Here is a 23,551-nt window from a genome sequence, read left to right as displayed (position 1 = left end):
TCATACTTCCTGCATGCCCTGTTTGTTAACTGGAATTCTCCTAATCGGTTTCTCCATTTTCAAAGCTTCTAGGATTTTCAGCACCGCCGGATATTCCTTCTGCTTAGCAGCAACGTCGTTTAATAAAGCGATGGCTGTGATTTCCTCCACGCAGCTGTGTTCTGCCAAGGAGTTTGTTGAAAAGCACTCGGTGACTGGTGTTTCCATCCACTTTAGTATAACACTGTGACGTCGTAATCCTGAAGCCTCTGTGCACATCTCACTAACCAAACTGAAGGGTCCTTCAGGCTAGTCACCTTGCATACAGAATAGTCATCCACACAGCGGTGAATGGTTTGTCAATTAAATATGTCCACTAGATCTGCCTATCTTCCAAACCGCTAGTGTCGGTATGAAGTTCTGTCTCTGTTTTCTCGACATACAGTTGTAGGTCTCGAGAAGATCTTTTTTGAATGTCTTCTAAGAAAATTTGACGTCTCACCACATTCTGAGAAAACTTCCCACATCACGAATGTGCCAATGACTCAGAATATCTGACTGCTGCTGCTTTCTCTGTATCGGGAAGAACTCCTTAACCATTCACTAGGAGTCTCAAGATTTTTATTTCTGGAGCGGTGAAGAGGCACTTTTTCAGATTCAGGATGAGGCCTGCAATCTGAACACATTTCAAGGTGTTGTCCATCACGCGTTCGATGGTGCCTACAGTAGCATCACGCTGTCCAAATGTCACATTTTTGAACGCATAGAGGCTGTCAGCCTTATCAGCTTTGATTTGCCAGTAGCCTATCCGCATCTCCACAGTTGAGAAATACCTTGCTCATTTCAAATAATCTAGGGTGTCATCAATACGCAACAATTTTTAGGCATCTTTCTTCGTTATTTTGTTCAGTCGCTGGTAGTTGCCGCAGAAGCGCCTTTCTCCGTTCTTATTCTTCACAAGGTCTACCGGAGAGGATGAACAACTCTCAGGAGGTTCAGTGATGTTCTCTTGGAGCATCTTTTCCACTTCTTCCCTGATTCTTTGTCGATAATCTGGTGACACTGTAATTGAGCGCTAGTTCAATGTTAATGATCCCCATCGTTGTTGTGGTGTTTTACAGTGGGCCTCATGAAGTGTCATTCTTGAACTGGGGGCCTGAAATTGTCCGAAAATTGATGCATGATGGCTCTCTCTCGGCGACGTTGTTCTTCAGTCAGGCCTGATCCTACTGGCAATTCGAAAGTCGTTTCCTCCCACGAGTTGTCTGTAGTGCAAGAAGAGCATTATTCGTCATCGTTGGCACTAAGCTAACCTTCCTGCACTGGTTCGCTTGCCCCTATGCACATAATTGTAGGGGACACCTATTTCTTCTCGTGACAGTTATTGATCTAAAGTCACCCACCTTCAGAGCTTCCGATCGTTTCAAGCATGTAGGTTTCTTTTGTGAGCCTGAGTAGCTTTTTGCAGTCGACAGAAGGTTCACAGTTTAACTGAGCATCTCGAATGACAGTCGGAATTCGTCCCTTGGTTGATGGTACGATAACATCCTCGTCAACGGCTAACAATCTCTCGTAGCAGTCTATGTTAGTGCGTTTGTTGGAATAGCTACGTCAACCAGGAACTCTTATCTTCCAAAGCCTGTGACTGCTTGTGATGTTTGCAAGAAGTCCACATACATTATGCTAAGACGCCAAATTCGAACGGCTGGTTTCTGTAGTTGATAGTTACTCTTGCAATATACGTTCCTGTCGGCAGGACGTACTTCACATTTGCGAGATTTATAACAAGTGCTTCCGTGTCGTGGAACATAGTCTCCTTTAGCTGACGACAATAAAAATTCGACACTCGAGAAAAGGAGCTCCTGAGTGAACTAGTGCCCAGACAGCTTGACCGTCGATAATGACAATGACATTTTCTGACACTTTGATGACTGTCGACCATGGAAGACATTCAGCTGTGGTGGCCTCATCTCCACAGGCGGTCGCTACATCTAGTTTTCCAGAATTCGCAGGTTAACCTTGTTGGTGGTATCTCCGTATCGCGACGGGGAATGGGTACAGAGAGCGACATCGATCACAGAGAGAGACTCTAACAAAAGGATCCACTCTACATGCGATAAAAAAGGGGAACTACAACCATTCTCATTCCTAATTGTTATAAATAATAATTATTTTGTTTTACTTATATTCACTGATTTTAAAAGAGTGAATAAAAATGAGCTTCAGGCCAAAAAGTCATCGTTGGTTATCGGCGCACTTGGTGACGAATGTCCTTGTATGTGGCTATGTCCACACAGAAGCAGTGTTCTGTATAAAGTTAATCGGCATTTGGAATTAAGATCCAGACTCGATTTTCAAGAATAATAAAATAACTAACTATAGAACGCTTATGGCAGATGATTGTTGCGTCACTAAAGACGTCGCCTCCAACTAATTTAAACGGCTAGAAATGAATTGCATTACTTCATTAAAACAGGGGAACTGTGAGAACTGTCGTCTTACGGAATAAAACATGTTGTATATGCATATTCCAGTTATTGCTGACAAAAAACTACAGCTAATACACCTTACATCTTTATCGTATAGATGCTAGAACAAAAAAAGAAGTGTATTAATTTTCACGGAACAGTTGCAACTATCGGAGAGCATAATTTAGTACAATATCAGTCGGTTGCCACTATTAATTTTTCCAAGTCTGTGCCTTTTACAAGTAAAACCAAAGAAAATAGTTTTTTACTGTCCATGCAGTGCCCGCATCTCGTGGTCGTGCGGTAGCGCTCTCGCTTCCCGTTCCCGGGTTCGATTCCCTGCGGGGTTAGGGATTTTCTCTGCCTCGTGATGGCTGGGTGTTGTGTGATGTCTTTAGGTTAGTTAGGTTTAAGTAGTTTTATGTTCTAGGGGACTGATACCCATAGATGTTAAGTCTCATAGTGCCCAGAGCCATTGTTTTTTTGTCCATGCAGTGGAAATGGCATAATCTCGTAAATATTAGTAATTGTTACATGATAGTCCACAAGTAGGAATATCACTTGACGCAGTATTATTCTCAGGTCCGATAAAGACCATTCAAGTAGGCACAAAAGTTCACCCTTGAGTCTTAATCAAAAGACACGTTTAAGGTCAATTGGTGTTGTCAGTCGACCGCCGTAGTCTGCAGCTGATTGGCGTCAATAGGACTGTTGTGGTGGTTGACGTCTTACGGCGTAATAGTCATCGAAAACTCGTCCACTCTCTCTGCGATAACGTCCAACGTGTCCAAGGCGTCAACAGTGAAATCGTACCGCCATGTTGTTCTCCGTCCTCGTAATGCTTGTTCTTCTATTCTACGGGGCGCTTACTTGACGGAAGTGTTGGCTGTACCTGCTTTAGTAGGACGCCGCCTTGTCGTTTGACAGGAGCATCGTAGGTCCAAGTTAGCCAACTCTATTCTTCATGGGGAGGTCAATTAGTAGTGAAGACTGGTGCCAAAGATTGCTACACCTCTCCTTCAACATTTTGTGTTGCCTCCTGACCTATGTACGTGGTTCGACAGGTGTAACGGCCATGCAATGCAGTATCTCTTCTCTTATAATACGGTGTATGAGAGAGGCGCGTCGTAGTGGTGTCCCACAACTGCCACGGGGGCCACAATAGGAACTGCATCGTACCTCTTTCGTCCGACTGTTTTCTGTAGCATTTCCTCGTTTAGCTGGCACTACTTGTCGCATTCCCCTGTTGTGGCATCCTTCAGTAACTCCTTTCATCAAATGTGAGTTTTTTCGGCATGTGTCTCATTTAGACTTATTATGTTGATAAGGGTCAAAACATTCTGTGTGTATAAAACTTCCTGGCAGATTAAAACTGTGTGCCGGACCGAGACTCGAACTCAGGACCTTTGCCTTTCGCGGTCAAGTGCTCTACCACTTCGCTGCAGAGTGAAAATCTCATTCTGAAAACATCCCCCAAGCTGTGAGTAAGCCATGTCTCCGCAGTATTCCGTCTTCCAGGAGTACTAGTTCTTCAGGTTTCGCAGGAGAGCTTTCGAGTCTCGGTCCGGCACACAGATTTAATATGGCAGGAAGTTTCATATCAGAGCACACTCCGCTGCGAAGTGAAAATCTCATTCTCGATTCTGTGTGTATGACTGTTACGTTTCACCATTATGTTGTACCGGCTAAGCACACTTGCTCTTGATAGTGACTACATGTTTTCATTTCGTCTTGAAATTTGTCCCTGATATAGAGCTTCTCTTCCTTGTTCTCGAAAGTCTTTGACCCGTCCGGTCCAAGTAGATGTACACATTTGCTATAAACATCATATCATCCCACATGTATACGGCGACAGTGTCGAATCCTTTCAGCCACTAACTATGGTCCAGACCAGAGTCTCCGGAAAACACTGATGGATGACTGATGTGTAGCTGACTTACTGCTTCTTTTAAATCCGTTTGTCTCTGAATATCTGTATCTTAGGAGTAATGCACTGCTTATATTTCAATGCCTGTCCGTGTAGGCGACGGCTCTTACGCTGCCTAATTGGAGCCACGTTGATGCAGATGTTTTCAAGCTCTTGACTTCCTCACCACACAAAGTCACATGGAAACCACAATCAGCTGCAAATCCGAAAACAAGGTCGTCGAATAATCTGAGCAGTTAGCACTGAAAGCACGTTTATTACTGACACTAACGTACAGGCACAACAGAACTGTTGTTATGGACGGTGAGTACAGCTATGACAGTGAGCTTAAAAATAATGCCTCCGAATTTTTATGTCAAAATACATAATTTTTTTAAAAATAAAACAAACATTATGAACATTCTACGTCTTTATTCTTCATGTCCACACAACTATTTCTCAATATAGTGACTCTGGCGGCAAAGTCATTTCTCTCAGCAAGAGACATATCTGTTGATAACAATATTGTAGACTATTTGACTGTGTTGACGGAGCCATTATGTCACCTCTGCTTGCACCGTTACTTCACTAGCAAAGTGAAGTCCTCGAAGATGTTCTTTAAGCTGTGGGACACAATGAAAATCGGAGGAGGCCAATTAGGGACTGAGGCCCAGGACCACGACCACAAGGTGTCAGATTGTTGCACGTGTCGCAGTGCTCGTGTGTGGTCTGGCGTTATTGTGCTGAAGGAGGCGGTGCTCCATGTGAGGACGAACTCTTGGAATTCGTGCTCCCCGTTTTCTGAGGGTCTCGCGGTATTCCGACGTAATTACGTTACACACCTCCATGTTAGACATCTCTCCAGTAGCGGCAGAGGGTTAAAACGTGCGTCAGCGAAGCGGGAAAGTCGACCGAGTAATATGCATGACACGTAATATCTCAACCGATATTGAGCAAGCAATAAAAATGCGGAACCATTACTTTTCAGTACTTCGTCATATACACACGAACATAAAATATTAGAGTACTGCCGGCAGTTGTGACCGAGCGGTTCCAGATGCTTCAGTCCGGAACCGCGTTGCTGCTACGGTCACAGGTTCGAATCCTGCCTCTGGCATGGATGTGTGTTATGTCCTTAGGTTAGTTAGGTTTAAGTAGTTCTAAGTCTAGGGGACTTATGACCCCAGTTGTTAAGTCCCATAGTGCTCAGAGCCATTTGAACCATTAGAGTACTGTCATTTATACAAACATGGCATATTCCAAAACATACGATTATTATAAAAATACGAAATTTCAAGAACCTTCTAGAAAGCATAAATTGTAAATACCAAATATTTGCTAGTGTTTCTTTCACTTTCTTCTTCATTTTGTAGGTCATTATATACATCACTTGCGCTGGCCGACGTCACATGACACTCCTTCGAGTTAATCGTTGAATATTCCTCGCAGTTTATTACTAAGGCAGCCAGCCCCCTGGCTGAACACGCTGAGCTACCGTGTCGCCAGAGGCCGGATTTAAACTGACGAAGTATAGCACATCAACCTATTAGTCTAACCACTGCACCACCTTCCACACCCTACAGCTCAGCGTATATAGTAACATTTCAAACGAAAGTGAAGAAATGTCAAGGTTGGTAGAACAAAAGTGTTAAAAGGTATGGGAATCAAATTAGTACTGACAATAAATATTATTTTTCTTAAAAAAATTATAATCGTATGGCAGGGGCGCATAAAGTACTGCGGTGGAACAAGCCTGTATATTTCCATCTACCTCGGAGCTTTTAGCATTGGCAAAACACAGCAAGGCATCGTGAAGAGAGAGGAGCTTTGGTCACAGCAGTTACGCTGCCGCACTCCGCTGTCCCAGAGACTCGACTCGCCGCTCACGCTTTCAGGGAACACAGCGGTTACGTCAGCAGAGCAGGCCTTAAGCCGGTCGAGGCGCGCAGAGAGTGCATGTAGCCGCAGGTAATATGCGGCTAGCGCTTTCCTGTAATTTCATCTATACATGGCGGTGGAACTTCCGACTCGTCGGGCGGAAATAAAATTTTATTAAAGCGTTTTTGTAGAAACCGCTTTCTGCCAGATAAATTGGAAAAGTTTTCTTTCTTTGGGGCACCATACCTTCAACCTCATTCTTAAGAAACTTCTTCTGCCTTTGGCCTGTTGTTACCGACGGCCAAAATCCGAAAGCTGTTTACGTGAGGTAAAGGAAAGGAAAAACAACGCCAGCGAAGGTGCGTTCCATCTCTGACGCGGCGCGGGGGTGAGCTCTGCTTTCGCTGGATGAGGGGGAGGGGGGTAAAGTGGGGAGAAGGGAGGGGAGAGGTGGTGGCAGCAGCCAATTCTAGCGAAGGCGGGGGCGCCTTCTAGACTCCGCAAGTCAGCAGGCTGTAATAAGGCGTCGCATTCTGCTGGCACAGAAGAGTTCTCGTTTCCTTCGTGATACCATCCTCCTGAAGAATTAGTCACAATAATAATCACACTACCGTTACAAAACGCAAAAGAAAAACTGGCCAGGTGCGAGCAGGACTCGTGCATTGAGATCAGCTTACAAATTTAGTTATGTATATACACAACCGGCCATTAAAATTGCTACATCGCGAAGATTACGTCCTACAGACGCGAAATTTAACCGACAGGAAGAAGATGCTGTGATATGCAAATTATTAGCTTTTCAGAGCATTCACATAAGGTTGGCGCTGGTGGCGACACCTACAACGTGCTTACATGAGGAAAGTTTCCAACCGATTTCTCATACACAAATTGCAGTTGACCGGCGTTGCCTGGTGAAACGTTGTTGTGATGCCTCGTGTAAGGAGGAGAAATGCGTACCATCACGTTTACGACTTTGATAAAGGTCGGATTGTAGCCTATCGCGATGGGGGTTTATCATATCGTGACATTACTGCTCGCCTTGGTCGAGATCCAATGACTGTTAGCTGAATATGGAATCGGTGGGTTCAGGAGGGTAATACGGAACGCCGTGCTGGATCCCAACGGCCTCGTATCACTAGCAGTCGAGATGACAGGCATCTTATCCGCATGGCTGTAACGGATCGTGCAGCCACGTCAAGATACCTGAGTCAACAGATGGAGACGTTTGCAAGACAACAACCATCTGCACGACCATCATCGACGACTTTTGCAGCAACATGGACTATCAGCTCGTGAGACCATGACTGCGGTTGCCCTTGATGCTGCATCATAGACAGGAGCGCCTGTGATGGTGTACTCAACGACGAACCTGTGTGCACGAATGGCAAAACGTCATTTTTTCGGATCAATCCAGGTTCTGTTTACAACATTATCATGGTCTCATCCGTGTTTGGCGACATTGCGGTGCACGCACATTGGAAGCGTGTATTCGTCTTCGCCATACTGGCGTATCACCCAGCGTCATGGTATGGGGTGCCATTGGTTGCACGTCTCGGTCACCTCTTGCTCGTATTGACGGCACTTTGAACAGCGGACGTTACATTTCAGATGTGTTACGACCCGTGGTTCTACCCTTCATTCGATCCCCGCGAAACCCTACGTTTCAGCAGGCTAATGCACGACCGCATGTTGCAGGTCCTGTACAGGCCTTTCTGGATACAGAAAATGTTCGACTGCGCCCTGGCCAGCAAATTCTCCAGATCTCTCACCAATTGAAAACGTCTGGTCAATGGTGACCAAGGAACTGGCTCGTCACAATACGCCAGTCACTCCTCTTGATGAACTGTGGTATCGTGTTAACGCTGCATGGGCAGCTGTACCTGTACACGTCATCCAAGCTCCGTTTATCTCAATGCCCAGGCGTATCAAGGCCGTTATTATGGCCAGAGGTGGTTCAAATGGCTCTGAGAACTATGGGACTTAACATCTTAGGTCATCAGTCCCCTAGAACTTAGAACTACTTAAACCTAACTAACCTAAGGACACCGCACTCATCCATGCCCGAGGCAGGATTCGAACCTGCGACCGTAGCAGTCCCGCGGATTCGGACTGCAGCGCCTAGAACCGCACGGCCACACCGGCCGGCGGTACTTATTTCTCAGGATCTATGCACCCAAATTGCGTGAAAATGTAATCACATGTCAGTTCTAGTATAATATATTTGTCCAATGGATACCCGTTTATCATTTGCATTTCATCTTGGTGTAGCAATTTTGATGGGCAGTTGTGTAGACAATTCATCCAATGTGGGAATCGACATTGATACTGGCAAGATGTCAGTCCCAGGGAGTCTAGGATTTCCGAGAATGTTTTAATTTCAATAACAGAAATGTGACATAAAGTATTGCACTAGGCAGGGGCAGTAATTCTGCATTCGGCTTGACTGGGTCGCGATAGTAAAAGCCAAACATCAGTCAAGGAACGAGGTTAATGCTCTGTTACAATCCTCCGGGCTGATGAGTTGTAATATATCAGAACAATGGAGAGGTGTAATTTGGGAGAGAGGGATGGCACGCTGAAGCGTGCAGAGAAACACATTACATCGAAGGCACACAAGCGGCCTTGCACTGAAGTCATCGATGGAGTCGCGCAGCGTGCTTGGGTCACCACCAAGGAGAATGCCGGGATCTGCAGCTTCGGCGTGCGGCTGCCCGCCATTGCTACGTGGTCGCCGCGTGTGTTAATAGTGCCCGTGGCCCGGAACACGGCTGACCCTGCTCTGCTCCCTCAAGCGCTGCCCGTGGACCCCCGCATAGAGCGCCGAGGCGAAGCAGCAGAACGCCGTCGTTGTGGTGGGCCTTAGCAGCTCCGGCTGTAAGCTCAGGGAAGCTCGTTCAGTGACCGCAGGCAGCTCTGCACCCTGAGGGCTCATGTTCGCGCCTCGGCCCCGCCCCTGAGGACGGCAGCGTGCAATCTGACGCACAATGCCACCCAGAGAGCGGAGGCTAGCAGCCCTCTCGCTCCTGGTGCCAGTGCAGCTCGAAGGTGCGGCCCGCCCCACCACAGCAATGAGGCCTCTGTGAAGCAGAGGTCGGAGATAGCTTCAGCGGGCTAGTTGGCCGTCGATATCCATCACCAGAAGGTCGTCGTGGTTGGCCTGCAAACTTAAACAAATGTCATTCCCTCCAGTACTAGACATGGAGAAAATGGCGACACGACTGCCTGCTTTGAGCCTCCTGTTTCGCTTACTTATACGTCTTTCCCTACGCCTCTGACGTAGTTCCTCTGGAGGGAACAAGCGGAGTGCTTTCATAATTACAACGTCAGCTTTTCTCAGCCCGCTTTATCCATCGGCGCTGTTGCAACTGCAATGTATTGGCTCTTCACAGCACGCACTGCACTGTGCTGCACTGACTACTTTACATTTCTATATAGTGCCGGCCAGGCCATGCCTTCTAGCCTGCGAGCGGTGTCGCAAACCTGCCTCGCAGAGTCGTCTGCACAATATCAACGTTAGCCACACCTGCCATCCGATGTGCCAATCGGTCTCTTAACTACTGCTTACCAGCCAAAGCTGACCAAGATTTACCAAAATTCCCCAAATCCGTACCTGTACTTATTAGTGGCTTAACTCCTCCCTTCCAAGAAGATTCGTCCCGAATATTTAACATTGTGCTCCCACTATACATTACCCTAATAATTTAGACATTGAGGACAATGAAATTACGAATAAAATGCAGGCCTTTAGCTGCTTACAGCAGTTGACAAATATCAGCGGAGACGGTTGAAAATGTGTGCCCCGAGCGGGACTCGAGCCCAAGATTTCCTACTTACATGGTAGACGCTCTATCCGTCGTTTGTTTTATTGATCGTTGTATATAGTTCGGAGTGTTTCTTTCTACCGTTCTGTGGGGACTTATCTCGGACACGCTCCCCATAAGAGCCACATTCCGAACTTAGAGAAGGCTTACCGACCAATGATCTTCTTCAGTGCGGATGGCGGATGCACTCACATTGCCGGGGAACTCTTACGGGAATCGTTAGATTGACTGCCGCGAGTAATGAATATAGTGGGCAGAGGCACTACAAATGTATTGTGTGGACAGAAAGTTGGGACTATGGGTCTTACGAGGGGCGTGCCAGAGATAAGTCCCTGCAGTCGCACTCTCGTCTGTGTCCTTAATGGTTCAGACGGGTGGAGCTTATATGCAGGAGATCCCGGATTCAAGTCCCGGTGGGGTCGACATTTTCAACTGGCCGTTATATTTATCAACACCGGTAAGCAGCTAAAGGTCTGGATTTCATCATAATTTCATTCTTCAAGAGCTGCAAGATCACCAATGGTATCAGTTCTTTCGGATAAGGCTTACCGTCCAATGATTTTCTTCAGTGCGGCCACCTTCATATATCATAGCGAGGACAATCTCCCGAATTTATCATACAGGATTTCCGCTCAAATTTTACTACTACCATATATCCCTTATTATGCCCTTATACACTAATTAAAACCTTAAAACTAATTGCTTCCCTGGGCAATGCCGGTCAACTATTCTGATGGTAACTGGTGTGTTAGCATGTCAATAGTCGGTTATACCTTCAGAGATTCTTCTGGTCAATACAACGTATTCCGCGAAAGTGTCATAACAGTTCAGCCTGTAAGCGTAGCCGGAAGACGAAAATCTATCTCACAAGTCGTGCCATTAATTATCATTCCTCTTCCTCGAAGCTCGAGTTTTTTCAATCCTATCGGTCTGCCTCCTTCGTAGTTACCGAACGATTGTTTCCGGCGTCAATACGGAGTATAACCAATAAGTGCCCTCCCTCTGCAGAATACGATGGGGCTGGCAGAAGCTCCTTGCTACTGCTCGTCCCATTTACTTACTTCGCATGTCCGCATATCAGTCCGTACTTGGGCACCCGGACAGATTAGAAATTTCTCTATGACCCTCGCCCTTGCACACACAATCTCAGTAATCACGACATGAAAGACTAACATCTCCGCAAAAAAAAAAAAGAAAAATCGCAAATATTCCAATGGCAATAAAATACATATCCCTGATACAACAAACCAAAGAAAAGAAAAAAAAATTAGAATTATAGAACATACTTACGAGACCTTAACCTATGCAGCTCATCATGCACCTTAGTTGCTCAATAATTCCAGGCTCCTTCTTTTTACCCTTGATAACTTTCAACTCCTGGTTGTTTGCCGATAACTGAGGTATCCCCTCTACCATCCTGTTAAAAGGTTTTATGCGACTGACGTGTATAACAAACATTTTTGTTGGGAACTGTATCTTCATGTTGACCGCTAAGGTCATTACGACAAACTAGTACGGTCTCTGGTATTTTATTACGAATTTCTTCCTTTTCCCCTTTGACGAAAAGTAACTAGTGACCATTAACCATTGCCCCGCGCGGTATAGCGGCAATTTGCCCACGGGTTTGTCTGGTTGTTCCTGGCGTTCTAGCACCTTCGTGCTTGCCTTTTGCACATTCCTCCAAACTTCCCTCATTCTTCAGGAAAACTTCGTCCCTGACCCACCATCCAGTCCTAATTTAGGAACCAAAATTTCAAAGGGAGATGGCGTATTCCTGCCGCACACCACCTCAAATGGTGACACGTCCGTTGCAGTATAAGCCTTCGAATTATAGGCGCACTGTAAATATGATAAATAGGTGTCCCAATCGTCGTGTCTGGAACGTACGTAATAGCTCGTCCGCAACTTCCTTATACCGTACTTTCTTCTCAGCTGCTTCAGTAAATCTGACACAGAATTCGAATCTTGGTCGGTAATTATTGTCTTAAACACTCCAAACATTAATATCCAGTTGTTCAATAGCGACTGCGCTACAGTACAAGCCAGCTGATCTGCCAACGGTACCATTGCCAAAAATCGAGAAAAATGATCAATGACCGTGAGAAAATACCTATTTCCTGCAAGTGTTTTACTAAATGGGTCAGAGGACATCCAGCCTTGCCACAGAAAATGGACTGGATGCCTCTGGTAAGCTTTGCAACGACACTTTCTGATGCGCCATGTCGACCCCTCTGCGCGACTGGGACACAGTACTTAAAATACTGGGATCACGCTTCCTCTTCCTCCACCAAAACTGCTCTGCCACACACCGGTCTCACGTCACCCACCGTGACCTGACAACATATGAAGGGCTTATTTCAATAGTGGTACAAGACCATTACCTCCTCTTTTCTGCTTATAATGCTTCTGAAAGTAATGATCCAAACAAACAGAAAGAAAGGTTCATCTGTAGCAAGAAGCCATATGCTTAAATAATTCTGGTATCTCAATTGCAGATTTATCAGCGCTCATTTAACTTTAGGACTCCGCCTCTCAAAATGAACAAAAATGGACTTGTACGACTATTGAAATCAGCCCTTCTTCCGAAAACCCTCTGGAACCAATACACGTAGTCCGCTCCTCGTCGTTCTCCACAAAAACCTCGTGCGTAACGAAATGTGGCCTGTGTCCGCTGCCACTCTTCAATACTCTTGCCTACCATACTTAACATTGCCATCCAGTGGCTTAATGCATTTGAATGTGATCTCCCTGGCTTATGAATTACCTCGTACTCGAATTCACTAAGCGTAAGTGCTCACCTAGTTAATCTGCTACATCGATATTTCAAATTAAGCAAGTTTTTCAATGAGGCGGGATCTGTCACGACCTACCACACAGATAACACCGAAAATATGCAATACCATATACGACCACCAACATCTCTTTCTCCGTTACTGAGTTGTTACGCTCCGTCTTGTTTAACAGCCCTGAAGCATATGCTACCGGATGTTCCTGGCCGTCTACCATCTGACCCAAAACACAGTCGACTGCCTTATTTGAAACATCACATCGAAATCCGAAAAAAAACAATACTATATCTGAAACTAATATTTTCTTTAGTTTTCCAATTGCCTCCTGACAGTCCTATGACCACTTTCTTCAGTAGTTTGTTCAAGGATCCTCCTATTTTCGCGAAGTCCTTCACGAATTGTCTATAGTATTTACAGTGGCTAATGAACGATTGTACCTGCTTAGTTGTTTGTGGTGTCGGATAATTTTGAACTGCTTCTCTAAGCCGACGATCGGTCAAGAAGCTACGTCCACTAATCACGTGCCTCAGATAACGAGGGTCGCCCCAAAAGAAGTGCACACTATTTTTTTTAATCCATCTTTTATTCTAAATGTTTGAAAGTTTTACAGTGTGTAGATACATCCTTTAGGAACAATATTTTCATTTCTCCACATAATTTCCATCCCTCTCAACTGCCTTACGCCATCTTGGAACCAGCGCCTCTATACCCTCACGGTAAAATTCTGGACCAACCTGTTGGAGCCACTGTTTGGCAGCTTGCACAAGGGAGACATCATCTTCAAACCTTGTCCCATGAAGAGCGTCTTTCAGTTTCCCAAAGAGATGATAGTCACATGGAGCTAGGTCAGGATTGTAAGGCGGTTGTTTCAGTGTTGTCCATCCTTGTTTTGTGACGAATCCATGGTTTTTTGACTGACATGTCGACGTGCATTGTCGTGCAACAGCAAAACATCCTGCTTTTCCCGATGTGGTCGAACACGACTCAGTCGAGCTTGACGTTTCTTCAGTGTCGTCACATATGCATCAGATTTTATGGTGGTTCCACTTGGCATGATGTCCACAAGTAAGAGTCCTTCGGAATCGAAAAACACCGTAGCCATAACATTTCCAGTAGAAGGTGTGGTTTTGAATTTTTCTTTTCTTGGGTGAATTTGGATGATGTCACTCCATTGATTGCCTCTTCGTATCTGGTGAAAAATGATAGAGCCACGTTTCATCACCTATCACAATTCTTCCAAGAAATTCATCTCCACCATTCTCGTACTGTTCCAAAAGTTCGTTGCATACCGTTTTTCTTGCTTCTTCGTGAGCCACTGTCAACATCCTGGGAACGCACCTGCTTTTTTAACGCCAACAGTATTCTGAAAATACTTCCTTCTCCGATCCCAACGTAGCGTGACAATTCGTTCACTGTGATGCGTCTGTCAACAGTCACCAATTCGTTAACTCTCTGCACATTGTCTGGCGTGTGTGCAATACGAGGCCTGCCGTTGCGAGGACAATCCTCAATACTGCCGTGCCCGCTTTCATCACGTAACCTGCTTGCCCACTGTATTGCGATCGACAGCAGCGTCTCCATACCCCTTTTCCACCTCTTGTGGATGTTTCCCACTGTCTCGTTTTCACAGCACAGGAATTCTATGACAGCGCGTTGCTTCCGACGAACGTCAGTTGTAGCAGCCATCTTGAAGACATGCTGTGACGGCGGCACTCACGGAAACAGGTTGAACTAAGTTTGAAAACAAGCAGGATGGATGTATCTACACACTGCAAAACTTTCACACATGCAGAATGAAAACTGTATTTTTACAGAAATAGTGTACATTTCTTTTGGAGTGCCCCTCATAGTTTACTTGAGTTTACGCAAAGTAGCACTTGTCCACTCTAAACGTTAAACGTGCCGATCGTTCTTACTTTTTTTTGTGGTATTCAAAAAATTAAAAAACCTCTCTCACACCTGCCTGATTTAGCTTCACTGATCAGGATAGTAAAAACACGCGTCACGCGTATGTTGAGGGAATTTTCATTCACAAAGCAGTCTTATCACATTCACACAGTTCTATCCTGATTAAAATGAGCTTAACTTAAATTCCATAAGGCAGTGAAGCAATTTCGAAGTCTCGGTGCGACGAAAATTGTCAGTCGATCTCCTGAAAACATTTGTAATAATTATTAACTTTCGGTGAGCACATGGGGAAGATCGGAGATCTGCTGGTAAGACCGTGTTAGCCTATTTATTTGAAGTAACTGGATATATTGAGCATACAAAACGGCAGGTTCGTCCAGTGTAAATCAGACGTTCCCCACTGATTCCGTGCAGCACAGCGTAGTAAGCAAACACTGTCAATAACAATCAGTTAAATAATACGCGAACACACTTACTTTAGTTTAGTTCGTGTATTAAATTCCTTCTCATACAGAATCTCATCAAGATGGCGACTAGCTCAACAATACATACATATACATCCTCCTTCTTTCACGGCTAATCAGCAAGCACTCCTCATTCTTTTCATAAGAGAAAACAGATAGCAGAGTAGCTATTCCATAGAGTAAATGGACGCTCCAAGGAATAATAGAGCTTGAAACTACTTTGCATTGATAATCATCGTATATTAAAGTTTACGAATCGGTAAGATAAGAAGAGATATTTCGAGATATGTACTGAGTTATATAATTTATAAAATTTCTGAAAATATCGCGCTGCAAGAGACATTACACGTTGTCTACTAAAGACATCGTCCAGAAGTTTCACGTGTTCCGGTGAATTATTTGAATAGACAGTTAGGTCATCGAGATAGACTACTCAAGTTTTTACCTTGAACACACTCAGTACACTATCTAACAACCGCTGAAAAGTTTCCAGTGCTTTCTATAACCCAGATGCCATGCGTTTGTAATTAAAATGTCCTGCTGGGACGGTAAACGCTGTTTTCGGCCTATCTTCAGACGCCACCTCCAGTTGATGGTATCCACTCCTGAAGTCCATAGTTGTAAAGAACCGACACTCACCTAGATTATCCAAAGTTTTCGTTGTGGTTGGAATTGGATAAGCATCCGAAATGGTTCGCGCTTTTGAATATCTGCAGTCACAGCAAAATCTATATTTCCGTGTCCCCTCAGCCGATATTTTTGGCTTGATGACAATATTTGCGCTCCACGGACTATCACGCAATTCTGTGATCCCATCCCGTAGTTGTTCAATATATTCTTCTACCAATGGTTGCAGCTACTTCGCTATACGGTAAGGCATCCTATAAATTAATGCAGTCCCCTGTCAGTATGTGATGTTGCATAAGCTGGTAACCGTCCATTCGCACAAAATAAATCACTAAACCTCAACAAGAAAGTTCTCCATATCCATCGATCACTCTCCTTCAAATGATCTACTTTTCCTCGTAGCACTCCCTTATCGACGGTTGGCTTTCCTCTAGGCTCAACCTATTGAAGCACTCATCTTCCAACAGTGCCTATTATTGCCCCCTTTGACAGAATCACCTCCCACCTCCCCTCTGCCAAAGTTATCCACAGTAACCGGAATCATCTGTTAACCATTAATGTCACTCGTATGAGTTGAACTCCCGCGAATAAAACAATGCGAACTATCCAGCTCTTCATTGCTTGAGAGCCGTTCAACCACTTACAATGTTTCCTTCGGGAAATCGGTATCCACTGAAACCTACATTATCTTCCCCGTACCTGCTGGTATTTTATCCTGCTGACAGACGTTTGCTGAAAATGTACGCAGTTTAGTTGGTCTCACCCCCATGATAGGTGAACCTTGCGCTATTGTATCAGTTGCAACTGTTTCCATTGTGCGTTACAAAGGATCAATCTTAGTATGATGTTTGTCGAGAAAGTCTAGCGTGAGAATTACTGAATAACTTTCACTTTCGCATGGCAGAAAATCCATGAGTTTACTTTTCGCTGCCAAAATCTGCAATACTGCCGTACCCAATGATTCCACCACATCATCGCCAATCCCACGTAACCCATATAGTGGTGGCTCCAGTCTCCTCTTTCCTACGAAGTCCAGACTGATAACCGACACGTTCGCACCCGTGTCCACCAAAAATGTCTGTTTCCCGCCAACCACTAAACCCACCAAGCTACATTCCGTCTGGGCACTAACTTGCTAACCTGTGCCATGTTAACGTCTACCGGGACTGCCTTCCGAAGGCTGAAGCAATCCCGTTTGGGTTTGACGACAGCTTCCCTTGCTGGTTCTTTCCACTCTTCCTACCTCTACACACAAATGCCCAGTGGCCCACTATGCCATACGCGTAACACTCTGGTTGCTTACACTGCTACCTTGCATGCCCCTTCCTACAACACTTGACTTCAGAGGAGAACACGTAATGGTCCACTCGTTGCTTTGTGATCATATCCACTTAGTCTGTAGCTGTTGCGATCCTAAGAGCTGACTTTAAGTCCTCCGGCTTCTTCATCCGTACCCTCAGAGACTTTTCAGCAGGTATACCACGCAAGAAAAACGTCCACCGCTCTGTTTTCTGCCTCCTGCAACAGTATTAGCTTCTGCATTCTAGGTCAGTACATGTGTCTTTAGTTTGCTGATCCTATCCTAGGAGGCTTCCACAGACTCGTTGTCTGAATCGACAACATATTTAATTTCTACCAGAAAATTCGCACACTGTCCTGCTTTTGGTACCGCTGGTACAATCTCGCAGTCCACTTCTGAAAGGTATGTGTTTTACTCAATGTCTCGTGGTAGACAACGTAATCGTTGAGGTCCCACACCAAACCTATATCAGCAACATACAGAGTTACTTCATCTGATCGCATGTCCGTTGCCTTGCCCGGGTCATACGGAAGAGAACGCACTGTCAACTCACACTTACATTCCCGAGAGTCTGATTGCGGCTAATCATGACTCTCTTTACGAGCTTCTGACTCAGGATTGAGTTATAAATTTATCTCCTTCAGCAACTGCATCCGCGGTAGTGGCACGGAATTTCATCATTTTGCGTATTTCACTTCCATCTTAATCGAACCTATTCCTTAAAAAAAAAAAAAAAAAAAAAAAAAAAAAAGGAATCACATTCTCATTTAGCTCTACAGAGTAAACACAAATTAATTCCTCCTGCGAAGCAACACCCATCTACACTCAGTACAACTAATAGAAAAATGACCAGTACGCCTACATACAGAACAAAGAGCTGCGTACCCACACAAATTGCAAAATGGACCCGTCAATGGCATTAAATTATCCCATCCACCAGTACCTTTAAAGAGTGTAAGTCCACGGGTTCCTGTGACTTCAAAACGTAACTCCAAACATCTTGAACCCTAGATCAGACACCTAACTCTGATAACGAAGCAAACATATAAAATAAAAGAAATAAAACTTAGACTCAACACGCCACATTGTGCCGAGCTGGTACCCCCCAACACCCGTCAAGTGCCTCTGCCTCGGTAACCTCTCACCAAAACGAACTCTCCCACCAAAACGTGGGTGCTGGACGTGGGCGGACACTTTCCGATGCAATGTGTTGTGATGGAAAGCGAAACGACCACTTCATGACATCAAATTGTTACAACTCCCAGAGCACAGGAGTTATAAGATGTTACAACAACTAAGAAGAGTGGTTTCGGAGAGAGGCATCACTAACGCCGAAGCGTGCAGAGAAACACAGGCAAGTGTGTACATCGAAGGTACACAGCCGGCCTTGCACTGAACTCGGCGATAGTGGAGCACAGCGAATGCCGGAATCTGCAGCGGCGGCGTCCGGTTGCCCAGCCTTACGGATGTAGCAATTGTACTCGCTCCACTGCTAAGTGGCAGCCGCGTGCGTTAACTGCGCCTGTGACCCAGAACACGCCTGACTGTTCCCCCAGGCGCGGCTCGTGGACCCCCATGTAGAGCGCCTATGGGAAGCAGCCGATCGCCATCGTTGTAGAGAGCTTAGCAGCTCTGGTAGTCCTCTCAGGGCAGCTCGTTCAGCGCCCAAAGACAGCTTTGCACGCGAGAGGCCGCGTGTTCGTGCCCCGGCCCCGTCCCTACGGATGGCAGCTTGCAGTCCGCCAGACGATGCCACCCAGAGAGCGGAGGCCACCAGTCCTCTCGCCGGTGCGGCTCCAAGGTCCACCTGCCCAACTACAGCGATAACGCGCCTCTGCAGAGGAGATCTGTTCGTTGATCTGTGGGCTGGAACCAAACAGCGAGGTCATCCGTCCAATCAGAGTAGGGAAAAATGAGGCAGGCAGTCAGCTGTGTGGAGGTAGCTTCAGAGGGATGGTTGTCCAACGATATCCATCACCATTACCGTATCTATTCTCCGTTGCTTCATTGTTTTACACCGCCAAGGAACCATTGACCCCGAGTACGTGACATAAATTTCAACTTGATACGTCTATCCTTTTCTGGGAAAAAAAGATTTTTTACAGTCAGACAGACAGACAGACACACGGACAATAAAGTGGCTCTATACACAGTTCGTTTTTACCAACTGAGGTACGTAACTCTAAAACGAAAGTCAAAATGCCCTTACTTGGTGGCCTCTGTTACAGTTGGCAACGTTTTAAACCTAGACTTTGACCCAAATAGTACTAGTGAAAATAATACACACACACACACTCGGGACTGTCGAAAATACTTCATTGAATACATAAACTCAGAGGCAACATTTGGACATATCAGCTACACCCACGACGATTTCAAGTTCACTATGGAGATAGAGATTAACGGTGACTTACCGTTACTTGACGTCCTTGTCTCAGCCAAAGCGCTTACCATAAACCCACTCCGTAACGACAATCACGGCATCTGCGCGTACCAGCTATCACCATCCAGCAAACAAAGGGTCTGTTCTGAGATCCATGACACGTCGAGTGGAACCGTTTCAGACGCCGAAAACTTGCAGCATGAACTAAGCCACTTTCGGAAAATAAACGACTACAACAACCGAAAAATTTCGCAGCCATTTCACCGTAGACACACAAGCACAATGGCCATGAGGAGGAAGAAAAATACATTTTTGCTGTTCTGTGGCTTAGTGACAGGAAAGATTAGCTAGCCCCTGAAGATGCGGTACAATCTATGTCCTCCAGTAGATATTTGACAACCTGGGGTCTTTGTATGATAATGCAGGGATATACAAACTATCGTGCGTCTGTGGCCAGTTTCAGAGTAACAGCGGCACTAGAACGTACTTTGGAGGAGGATCACCAAACTGCATTCGATGTCTGTCATTAATCAGTCAAATTACTTACTGCAAAGCGTAACAAAAGAAACAATTGGGAGAAAAATTTCTGATTACACCAACCAAATAGAGTGCGGCTCACAGCTAAGTACAACTTCGGACCTGGCAGTTAAAGCGGGCACGCAGCGAAATCATTACAGTATACGGTTTTCGACTGGACATAAACGACGTCACTGGCGGCAGAACGGATGTATCAGGTCGAAAGTAGCAACCACAAAACTCATCACTTCATAGTGGCCAAGGCGCTCTCTTCCGTAAGCTTGCAAGGTTCTGCTCTATCGATTACAATCAAAATTTTAATAAAAAATGGCTATGTTTATCAGTACACTGGGAGAAGTTGTGGTCTAAATAAAAATAGATTCATTCATTCTAAACACCACAAGACAAAAAATGGCTAAAGAAACGGCGCACAAACATTTTTTATTTTACTAACACTTTCAATGATATGCTGTCTACGGTCAACAAAGTGATCAGCTGAGGATCAACACACACATTAACTAGAACTAATCACTTTATCTCACTTCATACATGTGATCCGTGGCATGGCCCAAAAACTAAGCCACTATCAAAGATCTATAGTCTACTATTCTATAAAGAAAAATATGGTTACAAAGAACAGGGTGCTGAGAAGCATAAATTGATGCCCTACGCCGTAGCAGCGAATACATTCGCTTCTGCAGGTCAGGGCGGCACACCACGTTGCGCTCGGCTATTGGAGTTACGAACGGCGGCAGTCTGTTATTAATGGCGTGCAACCGACAAAAAAAAAAAAAAAAAAAAAAAAAAATGCAAGTATGCGGTCTCGCGTTCGGCTGATTCGGAACGCAGATACTTCCCTAAGAGCTTCTGAAACCCCAGTATGTTGTTGGACCCGTTTGTGTCGCCCAACCAATTTGAACCCGTGACATGATTAAGCGTGACAGAATATGTGAAACGTTTAGACAGCCGACTAAAAACAAATAAGTTCACCCACGCATCACTCGTTGTGTGCGTGATGCAAGTAGCAGTACCTCTGACGGTTCAGATGGTGACTGGCACAGACTCTAAGTGGCACACTAGCAAAGAACACAAGTCTCACCGTTTAGGTAAAGACCTGCTGTTCTTTACTAGTGTGTCTTTGCTAAAGCATGACCTGGATGGAACCACAGCCCTCCATAAAAACGTCCTTATCTCCTCTGTTGCATTAATTTCGAATAAAGATCATCTTCCCTAAGAACATTAAGCAGCATGACACCGTATCAGAAGTGAGAGTACCCTGCCATCTGTGAAGCTTGCGCATATTACACCACTTGACTCAGCTGTAAGTTGGTTTTTATTGGTGCGAAACAATGCAATTGGCATGCGTCGACATGTCTTTAATATAAACTGGTAAATAAAAGGTTTACACAATCTGCACGTCTGCGAATCTGTGTGGCTTGGATTTAAGGGGGCACTGAATACAAGAATAAGCCCTATGGAATTAAAACGGGCTGTAAATAAAAATGAATGGGGAACAAAAATGAAATCAGTCGGTTCCAAAGCACACACTCTTGCACATCTATGAAATCAAGATCGGCTGCTCGTTGACGTTCAGTGCAGAGTGACTCGTGCTGTGCGTAGTAACGAGCTTGGTTCATCTTTTGCATCCTGACCACAAGGCAGTCGACATGTTGCTGAGCAAAACCAACTAGGCTTTGACATCCGCCTTTTTGAGTTAATTACGTGTATAAGGAGGCTTCCTGCGACTACGCACTGCAAGTTACAACTCTCCCTAACCTTGCTCAGTTGGGATCATGCCAGCAGATACTGTAGGCAATCCCTTTCTGTTGGTTCTTGCTTCCTGAAGGAACGTGTTTGTGAGCTCCTGCATTATCTTCTTGAAAGCAGAATTTATCATCGAAATTTGATTGTATGGCTGTTGAATAGGTTGGATCCTCTCTCAGTATCGTAAAACAAATTAGGCTTGACGGCAATGAAAGACATTGGATGTCCATACATAGCATCGGCCCAGAACACGACTGGTGCATCTCCCTCGTCAACTTGAGGGACTACATAACTAAAAGGTGCACTTCCTCCCCATGACGATCATCAGGCGTCACACAAATCCTGCACATTTCAGTGAAGAGAACATGAAGCTACCGATCCAGGTTACATTCCAAATGTTTTCTTGTCCAGATTTCTCTCAGGAGAGCGGAAGACTGATTTTACAGTGTTGTTCTTAATTAATGCTTACAAGCCAACCCAATCGCCTGGAGATGTATGTGTGCAATGTGGGTTGGCACCATCCTCCCAGTTGCCTCTAAAAATGCAGGACTTAATTCTGTTGCGTTGTCCTTCGGGAACCTAAAAGCGACAGTGTGTTGGTTGAGGCCATCAGTTGGTTGCTAATTGTCAGTCATCACTAATGGTCGTCACTTCAATGTTTTACATCTCACAACAGCGGCTGGACATTCTACAACCAACACTAAGGGTAGAGGGTTGGCTACGATGTCAGGATGCTAGGTGGTGACGGACTGAGGCATGGTAACAGGCTGATGAACGTCCAGTGAGGTATGGCTGTCGAAATTAACTCTTTATTTCCTACTCATGCTTCACTGATGCTTCCGGTAGTGTGGGGCACCAACATCCTCCCTCCCTCCTCTCCATTCCATTGTAAGAAGGCTGGTTGACTAGTAAGACAACCAGTGTCTAACCAACTTCCAGCAAAGCGCGCGCACACACACACACACACACACACACACACACACACACACACACACACACACACACACACACACAGGCACACAAATTTCTTACACCCGTGCTCATTGGGTGGACGAGTGGTTATATGAACTGCTGTTCCCCCGAATATCAGTCCAGTGGCTTAACGATGGCACCCTATCGCTCGGTATCAATTAACAAATTGCAGACACACAAATTTCTTACACCCGTGCTCACTGGGAAGACGAGTGGTTATATGAACTGCTGTTCCCCCGAATATCAGTCCAGTGGCTTAACGATGGCACCCTATCGCTCGGTATCAATTAACAAATTGCAGACACACAAATTTCTTACACCCGTGCTCACTGGGAAGACGAGTGGTTATATGAACTGCTGTTTCCCCGAATATCAGTCCAGTGGCTTAACGATGGCACCCTATCGCTCGATATCAATTAACAAATTGCAGACAGATCCAGGGATTACTCGTGTTTCGCGTGCCATCCATTATGGACAGATCTAGGGATAAGACATGTTTTCCATACGCTATCTGTAGGTGCCATCTGCTGCGATATATTTTAACTACATCGTTTATTTAAGTGTTGACACCAGAACCAACGTGTCAGATTTTATTACCTAGATGCAATTTTTGCTTGCTTAGCATTTTGATTGTATTTTGATACTTTATTTAGTTACTATTTTCATCCTGAATTCTTCCTGCCTTTAGAGATCTCCAGTTCAGAAAACTTAAGACAATTAACGTATCTGAAGTACTTTCGGAGGTTTTCGTCGATGATTACACGGATGTTACAAGT

Source organism: Schistocerca gregaria, chromosome 1 (genome assembly GCF_023897955.1).
Source record: "Schistocerca gregaria isolate iqSchGreg1 chromosome 1, iqSchGreg1.2, whole genome shotgun sequence".
Lineage (NCBI taxonomy): Eukaryota > Metazoa > Arthropoda > Insecta > Orthoptera > Acrididae > Schistocerca > Schistocerca gregaria.
Note: the sequence above shows the minus strand (reverse complement) of the source record.